Source organism: Schistocerca nitens, chromosome 5, assembly GCF_023898315.1.
Source record: "Schistocerca nitens isolate TAMUIC-IGC-003100 chromosome 5, iqSchNite1.1, whole genome shotgun sequence".
Classification (NCBI taxonomy): domain Eukaryota; kingdom Metazoa; phylum Arthropoda; class Insecta; order Orthoptera; family Acrididae; genus Schistocerca; species Schistocerca nitens.
In genome coordinates this window covers 435,739,551-435,751,824 of record NC_064618.1, presented here as the reverse complement: position 1 = coordinate 435,751,824, position 12,274 = coordinate 435,739,551, and positions in this window count along the sequence as shown.

Genomic DNA, 12,274 nt, shown 5'->3' with positions numbered 1-12,274 from the left:
TGTTCATAAAGAACGCTAGGGACCTTCATGGTAACCAAGAGTTCCTCCAAATAGGAATCTTTGTGCTAGATATATTAGTTTTACCACATTCTAGTGCTGTTTGTGAGTGGGTCTTTTAAAATATGAATCTAGTGAAGACACCGTTGAGAAATAAGTTACATTCGGGTACAGTCAGCGCAGTAAAGCTCACTTTCCAGCGTGTGAAGAATTGTGTACAGTTTGAACCAACCAGTGCAATGATTGCATCAATGAACACGTCGAATATTTATGCTAAGAAGAAGGCAAAGGCATTCAGGGACAACTTTGTACGTGTATTTTTTATATTTCTTGAATGGATTCTACCGAAATTTGTGTCTCTGAATCAATATTTTCAAAGCGAGAAATTAGTAATTTGCTCTTTGCATGATAGAATGTGCATCGGGATAGTGATGCCGATTTCGCCGATGTGGAGTTCGACATCGATGCTTATTAGGAAGAGTTTAATTATATTATTAGTTTTAATTATACTATGTACACAGTGCTACTTTTCGATCGGGGTTAGCGAATTTTCCATGGAGGTATAAGGAGGGGAGATGGCACTATGGCCGTCTGCTGTACGTCTGTTTGTAGCCGGTGGGCCGCCATGTTTTATTGGTCAAAACAGTGACAGAGCTCTTGTTAGAATTGCGTGTTCTTCATATTTAACGTTATGTCTGCGAAATAATTTCAGATGATGAGTGTTACAATGTTTACATGCATAACACAACGTCAGAATAGCTTTTTCAGCTGTTTTCGTTTTGTTTTTAATGCGTTTTTGCCCCAGCAATACAACTGATTTGGTCTCGTTAACTTAAATGTTTCTTTTGGATACGAACTTCGAATGATGAAAAATAACAGTGTACAAAGCTCTTTTCAAACTCAAATCACCTTTTACTGTATTTGTGTCGATGTAAACTGAAAGCAGAACCCGAAAGCTATGCTAGTTTACATACCGGATGATATTTCTTACTCGTTTACACACTTATACAAAATTTCATTTGAAAATACAAACATCGTTTGTGCTTTGTCAAGAAAAATAAGCATATGAACCCACAGAGCCCTACGAGCTTCAATGATCGGAAATCTGAAATAAAATAAGAAGAAAACAGTTTCACAAAACGTAAACAAGGCCGCACATCTCACGAATATAAACGACAATATTTTACGAACGGGGCCACTTATGCATGGAACGTGATTCCTTTTAACTTGGTAGCACTATTCCAACGGTTAGAACACCCGTAAACAACGCAAACCGGCATTTTAAAATGAAAAAAACCTTCAGCAGCTCTAGACAGTAGCACAATCGGAAACGAGTCTTTTGACCAAACTGCAATGGCGGAGCTGGGTTTCTGTCGGCTTCAAGTTTGTGACGTCATGGCATCTCCCCTCTTTATATCTCCATGGAATTTTCCTTGCATAAAATCTGTGATGCTTTGGACACTTCCGAATTTATCTGGTTCTGAACGTATTTTTAGTACTTGGCATCGCGATTAGAGACATTTTGGTTCGTAATTAGGAGGTTTTATGGATAAAAATTTTAAAAGATGATAAGACTTTGCCATTCGCAATTGAAAACAAATATTGTGTATGTCATATTATCGGCATTATTGTTTTTGTTTTTTTAAGATTATCAATATACGATAATTTTAGATAAAAATGATAATTTTAAATACAAAATGCCATAATTTTTTCTTCTGGGGTTGGCAACGCTGCTCCAGCTGATTCGGCCTGGGCCTCCTTCCACCGCCATGCCATGTGACCTTCACAGTACCAACAGACAACAGTCGCTGAATGATACAGCAAATATGCTCACCTCCCCAGCCTTCCATCCCCATGGCATTGCTCACAAGCAGATGCTAGTTCAGAGAACAGTCCTGCCCACCTCCACTCCATTGACGGCCGAGTGATACTATTGGTTCCATAGAAGATTAAAACAGGAGGCTAGCAACTGCAGAGCACTTTGTGCTCATTCAAACGAGCACAGCCACCTGCTGTAGGTGCATCAAGCTGCTCTACAACCACAAGATGCTTTAATCAACCACACTTGCACAGTTCTTCCACCTCACATCGCCCTCCAGACAGCTTATTCTTATTTGTTTATGATCGTCTGATGCAAACCTACTTCCTCATCGACACAGATGCTGATGTCAGCACCCTCTCACCAGCTTGAATGCCCATTACTATCGCATCATATTCACTCCAATTACGTGCCATGAAAGACACTGCCACTGCAGTCGCTGGCACCCCCTCAATCACTTTGGACTTAGAGGTTGAGAGCCACATGCACTGGACGTTCCTCATCACTGAGATGGTTGAGTCAGTCCTGGGAGCAGACTTTCTGCATCACCATCACCTACTCCCTGACCTCATCTGTGGTTTGCTATTGCACTGCGACAGTCAGCACCCAATCATTCGAACGATCAGTGTAGTTCTCCTTGAATATTTCTGTCCACGTCCCACCTCTTCATTACACAGAGATACATCACTGGACCTCCTCGTAAAGTGCGCAGTGCTCTTCATTGAACTTTGCTCTCTGGTGTCCAACTATCCTTCACTATGCAGTGCAAATAACATCACGAGATGCAAAAACATGGATCTCTGACAGCACATTGCTGACACTGCGACATCACTTCATGCAGCCAAGCACAACCTTGCTGTCCTACAACATTTGCAACTGCCATACTGCATGTCTTCCTCTTTGGACACCTAGGTACTTCCAGAGCCTATCTGCAAGGAATCAGAACAGATTAGTGAAGTGGTGTATCCAGCTTCAGTGCGTCATTCTGACAGTGTACCCTCTGTTCCACCCAGTGAGCCTGCTCTACAATCCATCGTGTTTGCAGCCACAGATGTGCTCTCTACTCTCAGACCACATGCAGTTTGTGCTGTTCGCGATGGTACTGTTCACCCTATAAACACTAAACCTGGGTGATCTGTCCAACATGGACCTTGATGCCTCCCTCCTCACAAACTTAGAGTGGTGAAGGCCACCATGGCCAAACTAGTGGAGGCAGGCACCGTCCGCCCATGGGACAGTCCCTGGGCATCTCCCCTAAAGTTTGTTTTAAAGAAAGACAAATCGTGGTGCCTGTGTGCTGCCTACTGATGGCTCAATGGCTGAACAATTATAGGCAGTTCATAACTTACAGGACTTCACCGAAATTTTAGCTGGCGCCCAAATATTCAGCGTTATTGACTATAAAACAGCTTGCCTCTAGATTCCTGTCACAGAAGAGGACATACTAAAGACAGCGATCATTATACCTTTTGGACTCTTTTGAGTTTTTGTATATGTCTTACAGATTTAAAAACGCCACACAAAAACATGCTAATGTTTTATTGACCTACATAGACATCGTCCTTATATTCTCACCATCAGCAGAAGAGCATGAGGTTTACTTACAACAAGACCGATGGGGTAATCATTAACGAAGACAAACGTCAGTTGTGGCAAGCCCAAGTGACACTCATTGGCTTGCTTGTAGATGCCTCATGCATCCACCCGACACCAGAGAAGACTGGCCAGATATGACTCTGGCCACTTCCCTCCACCTACAAAGAGTTAAGCAGATCTTTAGGTGTCATAAATTTCTAGAGGAGACACGTTCCACACACAACTGAAACTCTCCTCTCTCTGACAGAAGTCCTGCACAGGAAGAACACTGCGGGGAAATACTGCCTCAAGTGGAGACATCCTGTGCAGCCTGCCTCTGATAAAAGACTGCAAGAGTACAAAATAAATGCCCAGTCTTTGGAAGCGGTAACATCCATCAAGTATCTGGGGCTGACTATTCGAAATGATCTCAAATGGAATGATCATATTACACTAGTAACGTGTAAGGCAAACTCTAGATTGCGGTTTATTGGTAGAATCCTGAAGCAATGCAGTCTTTCAGCAAAGGAAATACCTTACAATACATTAGTTCATCCAGTCTTAGAGCACTGTTTGTCTGTATGGGACCCTTACCAGTTTGGTCTGATTCAAGAGATTGAGAAGGTCCAAAGAAGAGTGGCAAGATTCGTGACTAGTACATTTAGCCATCGCAAGAGCATTACAGAGCTCATAGAAAGTTTGAAGTGGGACACACTTGCAGATAGACTGTGCGCTAAACTGAAGGGGCTGCTCATTAAATTTCGAAATCCGCTCTTTCAAATTGCGCAATGATCACCATTCAAAGATAAGGGAAATTAGAACTTGTACTGAGGTGGTCAGACAGTCGTTCTTCCCTCGCGCGATACACGAGTGGAATGGGAGGGAATATGACTTTGGTGCGAATTGTGCCCTCTGCCACACACTGCTTGGTGGCTAGCGGAGTGTATATGCAGACTTAGAAATCAAAGACGACGTACTGCATGTGACTGCACTGGCTCATCTGTCTCCTGACGCCCATCTTAATATAACAGCGGACGTGAGTGACCTCGCTATTGATGCTGTGTTACAACAGGAGATATACGGCATTCCCCAGCCTCTGCAGTTTTTCTTTCATAAACTTTCAGACACACAGCATAAGCAGTCAACCTTTGATCATGAGCTACTCACCATTCAAGAGGCCACCTGTTACTTTTGAGAAGAGATAGAGGCCACACCTCTTAATGTTTACATGGATCACTGTTCCCTGCCTGGTGCATATGTAACCTGTCTGAGGACCCCTCCCCCAGGCATTTTCGATGCCTCAATTTCATTTCACAGTTCACAACTGATATGCACTACATCAAAGGCAGTGACAACGTTCTCACAGACTATTTGTCATACATTGCCTCTCCCTCTACCCAGCTCTATTACAACCGGATCACTGAGGCACAAGATTCAGACCAAGATGTGAAGAACCTCCTTTGTGACCCAGACAAAGGCCTCAAACTTAAGCAACATACCTTTCCTGGCTTCACCAAACCAGTTTGGTGCAATTTGTCCCCTGACTGAGTCCAACCAGTCATCCTGAAACGTTTTCAGAAACAAATCTTCAATCTCATCCACAATTTCACACATCCTGGGGTACATCCATCTGTACGTTTTGTGACATAATGTTTTGTGTTGCCCCACATGCGGAAAGACTGTGCCACATGGACCAGAGTGTGCATCCCAAAGTGCATATGGATATAACAGGACCACTTCCAGTCTCGGATGGACAGTGTTACGTTATATCACTGGTTGGATTGAGGCCGCACCTACTGCTGATATATTTGCCGAGATTGTCACCAAAGTTTTTTTCACCATGTGGATGCACATTTTGGTTGCCCTGTGTTGCTCACTATCGACCAGGGCAGTCAAATTTGAGTCCTCTCTATTCAATGAATTGTGTCATCTTTGAGGTTGCCTCCATTTCTGTACCACCTTGTATCATCCCCAGTCAAACAGTCTCATTGAAAGAAGGCACAGAATGTTAAAAGTGCCGCAAATGTGCCACCTGAATCATGGAGTACAGCATCCACACTGCCCATAAGGAAGACGTCGATGCATCTTTAGGCGAGATCCTGTATGGTGAGACATTATCTCTTCCCACTGATTTCATCGTACAAGCTACAGCACACACCAATCGTGACCTGCTAGATCTTGTTGCCCGCATCTGATGCCATGTACAGAACCTATATCTACCCCGTCATCACTCCATGCAATGCTGTGGGTCTTCATCCATCGGAACATGACCACCTGCTCGCATGTGATGCTGCGTGTTGACACTGTGAGACTGGTTCTCCATCCACTGTATACAGGTCCTCATAAAGTAATTACTTATAGCACACACACATTCGAAATCATGATGGACAGTGTCTGTTAATAGATTGAAGCCAGCTTGGACCATCACAAAATGGTCTCCTCAGCCACCATCTAGCCCTGGACCCAACTGACCATCTTCTACCCCTTTCGCACTGCAGCTCAACCTGTCCGACTTTCTCCCTGAGGATACATCTGTGATGCTCACTGACAAAAGCCTGGTCACCTCTGCACAGTACAAAGACTGAAGATCTGGGGCCAGCACACCATCCCCATACCGGCAGATGTGGACACGGCAGAATTGATGTCCCGACTCACTACCGGGAGCTCCCTCATCATAACTGCCCCAGCTTACAGCATGGCTGTCCCAATTATAGCTCACAACAGAACTACACCATTGGCCACTCCACCCTCGATGCCTACCACCGATGCTGCTACTGATGATAGAGCACTAGTACTGGCTACTTCCCATTGTGGATGAGCCCTCCAGCCTCCTGCTCACCTCAGAGACTACAAGATCTTTGACATCACTGCTGCTGGCTCCACTACAGATCAACATCAACACCTCACCTCCTCACTACACCTTCCCTTCTTCAGTGTTCTGCACTAAGGGCAGAGGGGGGTTGGGGGTGGGGGTGGGGGGAATCTGTGGTCAAATAGTAATTATACGTTGCTTCTGACTGACAAAATAAACATTGCTGCACTGTGCAGCAGAGTGAACAAAAACATCTGTAATGAGTTAGTATGCATCAAATCTCTGAATGGTGCACCACAATGTACCTGGTAGTTATAATTAAATTTCCCTATTTAACACATTATAACATGGAAACTAGTTACTGTGCAAGTACCAAGCTTGGTAGCATTATTTTTAAGGACACGGGGAAGAGAAATAATGTAGAATCACTTTTAATGTGCTGCTACTGTACATAATACCATTACATGCCATTATTATTAGAAAAGTGGCTCAAAATGGCGCCCATCAGCGTCCAGAAGAGTCAGAAGGTGTAGGATTGCATTCTGCACAGCAGAACGTAGCATGTCCATAGGTATTCAGGCCACCTCTCTTTGTATGCTGTGCATCAGATCAGCACATGTGTGGATGTTCCCCTGGTAATCGCTGTCCTTAAGGTGGCTCCACAACCAGAAATCACACGGAGTGAGGTCAATAGATTGTGCTGGCCAGGCATTTAGAAATGATCAGCAGATAATTTGATCATTTCCAAATGCGTTTCAGAGAAGCAGGTGAATGTCATGAGCGATCTGCGGTGTGGCCCCATCTTGCATGAAAACTGTTGAGTTCGATGCGGCTCTTTTCTGTAGGGTGGTTATGACATGCTGGCGATGCGTATCACAGTAATGCTGGCCAGTCACACTGTTCATCTTCGGTTCTTCCACACCGACCCGTTCAAAAAAGAATGGGCCAATAACGAATGTAGCCTCGAAGCCACACCGTATGGTGACACATTCACCATACAGAGGAACTTCATGCACAGTGACTGGAGGTGAAGATCCCCACACTTGGCAGTTCTGTGTGTTCACCTGTCAGAGAGAAATGAGCTTCGTCTGTCCATAGAATGATCCAGGGCCAGCCCTCATCAACTTCAATCCTTGCAAGAAAGTGGAGAGTGATGTCAACATGTCATTCTGCATCCTGTGGTGCAAGCTGCTGTGTGATATGGATCTTGTATGGATACCATCTGAGAATGGTTTGAAGTACTTCCCATACAGTGGACCACAGGATGTTCAACTGTGGTGACACAGCATGTGCACTGCCTGATGATGAAAGACATTCCACACAGCATTGTCTGCCATAGCGAGAGTGATTTCATCGACCACCTGTATCGCCACCAGTTGTCAGCATCTTCCTGGAGCAATGCCCAGTTCTTCAGTCAGTTCAAACTTCTTCATCATTCTCTGTACAGCAGGTGAAGAAAGAGGACTTTTCCGTAATCCTTTCAGCTGATGATATTCTCGAAGTGCAGCTGCAGCATCACTGTTGTTTTGATAACAGAGCTTCACCAATAATGCCATGCTCCTTCTGTCCAAGCTCATGTTGACATGTCAACAAGTGCACTGCGACTGTTCTGGTGTGTGAGACTGAATTACGACGACTGATCGTGACACCTGGTGGGCATAGTTGGAACTTGATGGTGGCACTGTGATGCATGAAAATCATGAACCCCAGACTCTCGACATTAAGGCTACCAGGTCTGGCACTCGTACAGTAATTAGTTTCTGTGTTATAATGTGTTAAATAGGGAAAGTTTAATTATAACCATCCAGTAATTCTGTCCAGCAAATAAACTAAGGATTTGTCTATCACACTCTGTGTACCATTTATTATGTATGCACTCCCACTGGTACCACATTTCCCATAAAACAAATAAAAAATTATTTACTGAAAATGTATATGAGAAAAAAAAAAAATTGCAACACCATTACTCTGAATCTGTGATGAGTTATAGCATAATCTTTTGGGGAAATAAAGAACTTATGAAAAGAATATTGACCTCGATAATATTCTTCTTGGGTGTGCAGCCAGATCATAACGTCATCTTGACTTGGATTTGAGGAAGCCTGGTGTGTACAAGATCCCTTGCCACTGTGGGAAGGCTTATATTGGTCAGACAATCCTGACCCCTCAGGACTGATGTGTTGAGCACCAGCGGCATATACGGTTGTTTCAGCCTGAGAAATCTGCAGTGGCAGAGAACTGTCTCACCGATGGACATAGAATGCTGTATGAGGGGACACAAATGGTGGCCCCTGCATCTCGCTATTGGGACTGTGTTTTAAAGGAATCCATAGAGATTTGTTTATCTGATAATCTTATTAATAGAGACAAGGGTTACCTTTTAAGTAAGACTTGGAACCCAGTGTTATCAGACATTAAAAAACAACGGTCTGTGTTTCGATCAGCAGAATAATGTTTAATTTTTGATAGCAATATCTTGATTTCGCCTGTTTCCACCACTGGGGCACTGTATGTTTACTTGCGCTAGAGGGCAGTTATGGCACCTTCTCGCGCACGCGTTGTGGGCCTTCTGCGGCCTATATAGGGGCCGCCGCTTGTGCTGAGAAGTCAGTTCCAGTGAGATCGTGTACCAGCACTTTCATCTGCAGATGGCGGCCAGGTGGACCACTGAAATATTGTGTCAAGATGACATTATGATCCGGCTGCACACCCGAGAAAAATATTATCAATTATTACACCAGGAAAGCCTTTGTTGTCACAATACTGACCTTGCAAAAAAATTATAAGAAAAGTGACGAGAGCCTTGTTATTCACTATTATGAGATTTGAGCATATTAAATGTTCCATCCCAGTACCTGTCTGCATTAACAGATGTCAAACCCGGTTCATTCGGGGTCACCACTATGGGAAATGGGATACTAACGGTATGATAGCAGAATAGTGGCACAGCATAGTGATAATATTTATTGGTAAGCACAATATATGTAAATTGTGTAATCATTAAGAGTGTAGAGAGCATACTAACTGCCCTTTGCCTCTTGGTGCAGTGATCCTCCTTTTACCGAGTCAGAGATGTTATGCTGCCACAAATTCGTATGGATATGTGCCATTAGTATTACACTATATCTGACTTTTACTTCATAAAGAAGCTCGCTCATGAGCATCGATTGTTTGATAGATCTATCCTTCAGTAAACTTAATAGTGCTCTGATTAAACACACAGTAATAAGGACAATGCATAATTTCAGAGACTACCTGATTGGTTGAGAAGTGAAGTGTCTGACCAAAGTTGTCAGAAGTGTGACACAAGGTAGTGAAAAATTGTGTACTTTAGCTCTGGGGTTGCCTGCAAGATTACATCATGAAAAGAGGACGTGAGGCATTTACAAAAATTTTGTATATTGGAACAAATAGCTGTAACAAGGTGATGATTTTTCATAAATATTAATAGCAGACTGCATTATGTCACATACACTATAACATGTGTACACCAATTAATGCACCTTGTGAAAATTCATCAGTACCCTTTCCACTGCTTTCTATTTTTCTTTTTGTGTCCATGTGTTTGTAATGTAAATAAACTGTGCTCTTGTTATGTGAACTTCATTAATTTATTAATGGGGGTCTTATTGTCACTATTTTGCCACACATCTAGAACCACCAAAACTTTGAATTTTTGTATAAAATATCCCCTTTCTGCTCCATGCATGTCCTGGCGGAGTCACATCCTTGTGTGCAATCCTCTTGGTCAGGCATAGGAGGTAGGTGAGAGGGGTGGTGCTGGTGAGAGTATGTAATGTAGCATAATGGAAACACACATTATGATTACTTTGATTCCATGTCAAGTGCACACTATGGTACCACACATTGGTCATTGGAAGGATACCTTACAGTTAGTTATCTATTTATATATGAATGTTGATGTACAAAACAATCACTTTGGAATATAGATGGTTGATTTTCATTGTAAATTCTATAAATTACTTGTTAAACATTGTAACGCAAACTGGATTGTAACCAGATGCAAATAAAGTAACTTCTAAATTGACGAGGCAGAAGGACAGTAATTTTACTTGAAGTACTAAAGTTTATAATATTGAGAATGTGTTAGAAACATCAGAATTTGTTTAACTGAAAAGATATTAAAGATTCTTCTAACAATTTTTGGGTGTGCAGCCAGATCCTGTCGACATTCTGACACAATATTTCAGCCCAGAGACATCGGGCCATCTTCAGGTGAGTAGACAACTACTGAAGTGTCCAGATGCACTCACAGTATTTATGCATGTGAAATGTGCTGGCATCTTTTGGCGCAGGTGTCAAGTGATGACATGCACAAGACAGCTGAGTTGTTTGTGCCGCCCTCAGTGGTGGAAGTGAGAGATGATCTAATCATTGTGTATCGAATGACCCTGTCGACTCCACTGTGATTACATAATTTTAATTATAGGATTCCAGTTTTTATTCAATTGAAAGCCATTGTCACGATTTATGAGATTATCAAATCCCAAAAACTGGAAACTGGAGATAAAATTTTTGGTCTATTGTATTACACAGAGTGTGCCATGGAAATACAGTGTTCTGCTGTGCTGATTTTAATGGTTAGCAGAAACGGGTGTATCATTCATGTTCTGTGCAATGTTCCTGGACAGTTAATGTCATTTGGCCTGTATATGCAGCACCACACTGACAGGGAATTTTGTAAATGACCACTTTTTTCAGTTGTAAGTTATCTTTAATGGAACCAAACAGGGCCAGGCCCTGTGTTGGTGGATGAAAGGTAACCTTGATTTTATTTTTCCTAAGCAATTTGCCTATTTTAGAAGACACATTTCCAGGATATGGAAGGAATGCAGTTGATTTAAAGTCATCATCAGTGTCCTCAGTGCCTTGCTTCTTGTTATAATAGTTGTACGTGGCCTTCCTTATTTGGTATGAAGTTAGCCATTCCCTTTAAAAACCTTCTCCAAGTGTTTTAATTCTGCACAGAGGTATGAGAACACTGGCAGTTTGTGTGGGTTGATGACAGCTAGACACCTGGAGATATAGATCTGTGTATGCGGGTTTCTTGTACACAGAATGTCCTGAAGATCCATCATTCTTACAACATACTAGCACATCTAAAAAGGGTAAAGTCCTCTCTTTCTCAATCTCCATCATAAACTTGACATTCTCATGTAATGTGACAAAGGAATTTCTCCAGTTCTTTTCTGCCCTATGACCACACAACAAAACTATCATCTATGTAACACCAGAAAATTGTGGGCTTTAAAACAGCAGACTCAAGTGCTTTCTCCTCAAAGTCCCCATAAAGAGATTAGCCACCGCAGGGGAAAAGGGGCTTCCCATGGCAGTACCACCTGTTTGTTCAAAGAATTCTTTATGAAATATGAAGCAGGTTGAGGAAAGAGTATGTTCAAACTAGGCCATCAGGTCAGCACTGAATAAGTTACCAATAATATGTAACAAGCCCATTAAAGGCACTTTGGTAAAAAGAGAGACCACATTAAAGCTAACGTGTAACTCCAAGCTGCTAAGCTTAACTGCCTTCAAGCAACTGACAAAATCCACAGAATAACGTATATGGTGACAACACTTACCCATGTATGGCTTGAGTAAAGAGGACAGTTTTGCAGTAGAACAGGTTGAGGCAACCACTGATATTGTCACATTGTTAAAAGAGTTCCCCATGATGTTTACAATGGATCATCCAAAAATAGATTCTTGTGGCTTTCGTGTTGAGAGTTGGCTAAACTTTTCACTTTGTCTGTTTGTACTGTCCCTGTGGGCCCAGTCTGCCTTGGCCCAGGATACACCATCAATCCAGTCCCAGATGAGGGAGGAGCATTCTGTCGTAGAGTTAACATGTATAACAAAGGTGAATAACCAATAACATGAAGTGTGAAGCCTTCTCAGTTGAATGAAGCATCTCTGCTGTCTGTAGACAAATCATTGTGGCTCTTGTCTTCATTTGTGCGAGCTCTTGTTTTGTTTTTCAAGAAAAATGATGTAATAATGTAGCAACAAATTATTGTGAAGTTTCACATGAAACTTGGAAAAAGCTGCTGGTG